The 2,131-nt window shown below is 49.0% G+C and overlaps 2 non-coding genes and 1 pseudogene across 2 annotated transcripts; 1 reads left to right on the top strand and 2 right to left on the bottom strand.

Moving 5' to 3' along the window:
- The first annotated feature begins 509 nt into the window (after window positions 1–509).
- LOC136278818 (5S ribosomal RNA) lies at window positions 510–628 on the top strand. The gene has a single exon (XR_010716578.1). It is a non-coding gene; the product is annotated as a 5S ribosomal RNA (ribosomal RNA).
- Window positions 629–1,610: 982 nt separating this feature from the next.
- LOC136278824 (U1 spliceosomal RNA) lies at window positions 1,611–1,774 on the bottom strand. The gene has a single exon (XR_010716584.1). It is a non-coding gene; the product is annotated as a U1 spliceosomal RNA (small nuclear RNA).
- Window positions 1,775–2,005: 231 nt separating this feature from the next.
- On the bottom strand, window positions 2,006–2,131 carry LOC136278844 (U2 spliceosomal RNA; annotated as a pseudogene).

Raw genomic sequence — 2,131 nt, 5'->3', positions numbered from 1 at the left:
GCTGCCGAAGCCTGCCCTGGGTGAGGGGGGTGGTCGAGGGATCCTTCCCACGGTTTATGGTGGATAGTAGCAGGTCGCCCCCACAAGCCCTTGCGATTCCCGCAGACGTTCCCAGAGGCTGACCCGTTTTGTATCTCCTCACTGTAAGATTTTAAAGCCAGATACACGCACCTACGGAGCTAAAACATTGTATAATAGGTTTTTAGGACACGTTATGTCTCTTGGGACCCCTCCCTCCCCTCCCTAGGGAATAGTGCTTCAAATCGATGCTCCTCAATGTGTTAACTGGGTTGAGGAAAATACATTAGGGTTAGGTAACGACTTCGGGGTTAGGGTAACCATTTCTTAGGGTTAGGGTAACAATTTCTTAGGGTTAGAGTATCGATTTCTTAGGGTTAGAGTAACGAAACTAGGGCTTTAGAATTTCAAATTCGCCTACACTCAGGGATGTGGCCGCTTTACAGCCTGAACCTGGCCGATAACAAGCAGAATTTCGACCCCATTTCCTCGTCTACGACCATACCACAGGGAAAGCACCGGTTCTCGTCCGATCACCGAAGTTAAGCCCTGTCGGGCGGGTTAGTACTTTGGATGGGTGACCGCCTGGGAATACCCCGTGTTGTAGGCTTCAATTTTTTGTCTTGCGAACATCTCTAAACGTTTTATCCCAATAAATAGCTCTCCATACACCACAATTTCACATAGAGAGCCGTAGGTGAGTGAGGAACAAAATCAAAGCAAAAAACGAGGGGGGGAAAACACCTTTTTGTCAAAATCGGCCAGCTAATGGCGAAAACTCTAGTGCGATCGACTTTTCTTACAGAGCGCGCGCGAGCGAGTGAGCACGCGCGAGATGAACAGTTTATGATGTCAAATTCTACTTCTGTGATATCAAATCATTCCAAATAACGAACGAAAAAATGAATAGGAAAAAAACGCACACTTCTGAGACGCAGTTTTAAGCCATCGTGACGTGGCAAAACACTCGCACACTTCCAAGAGGAGGCGCGCGAAAAACGGCACTGAAAGTCGACAATGGTTGGATTCAGACTGCAAACGAATCGGGAAAAAGGTTCGATACTTTTACTACTCTGCTAGTTTGTTTCCTTCCCTCGTTCATTCGTTCACTCGCTTGCTCGCACAAAGGATACACTAACGATAGCAATAGCATTTCTAAAAGCGGCTCCAGTGACAATAAAACCGCTCAAAAGGTTCAAAGTGTACTCACGGTCCAAGTCGAATGCCCTTCTATGCTCGCTCGCTCGGTCGATCGGCCGTTTGGTTTCCTTTCATTTCCTTTCCCTTCGCGCGCATAGCACAGCACGGCACGGCACGCACAACCTGCAAATACAAACGAACAGGACTTTACACACAATAGAGCAGACAGGCCTTGAACAAAAACAGCCAGCAAAGTTACGCACCGCCCCGAAACTCACCTTGTTTCCTTCCTCCAGTCTCTCCAATGCACTTCTACCCCTCCAAACGTGCCAACACCTTGGCCAGTTGTGCGTCCTTTGCTTTCTTTGCAAGTCTACCGGTCCACTGCAAAAGCAAAAATACCCTCGATAGTCAGTAAGAGGGCCATATAGACATAGTTTGGATGACTTTTGCGGGGACGAGCGCGAACGCAGGTCCCCACTACCAGAAATTATACGCTCGAGTTACCCACATTTGGGGTAATCGCAAGGGTCAACCCAGTCGAAGTGCAATGAAAGGGCCTCGCCTTGAGAGGACTGCCTCCTTGATCACAGTACCTCCCGCGTCAGGTAAGTATGCTTTTTCAGCGTCTGCCCTCGGTGAAAAATCCACTTACCCCTAGGTCCTTGTGGTAGTGCTTTGCGCACTTCAGAAAACGTAGGCCAGCGGCCGTTCCTGCCATTGTCTGTTGTCTGAATTATCATCCCTCTTTCACCTCTTCCCCCTCTAAGGGCGGGCGGGGCTCCTGTAAACATAAAAGAATGCTATACCGTTGACTTTGTTTTGGATTGAATGTGTCTTCCCCAGAGGGAAGTGGGCCGCACTCGGAGGTAGTGCTATACCGAGGCAACCCGTGGCTGGGACGAGGCAAGCCTCTTTTCCACAGCCCAGTTCCAAAAATCAGTTTAATATATGAGCTGCTCAATGAGCAGCG

This window comes from Pocillopora verrucosa, unplaced genomic scaffold (assembly GCF_036669915.1).
Source record: "Pocillopora verrucosa isolate sample1 unplaced genomic scaffold, ASM3666991v2 scaffold_62, whole genome shotgun sequence".
Lineage (NCBI taxonomy): Eukaryota > Metazoa > Cnidaria > Anthozoa > Scleractinia > Pocilloporidae > Pocillopora > Pocillopora verrucosa.
Note: the sequence above shows the minus strand (reverse complement) of the source record. Positions and strands in the feature narration are given on the sequence as shown.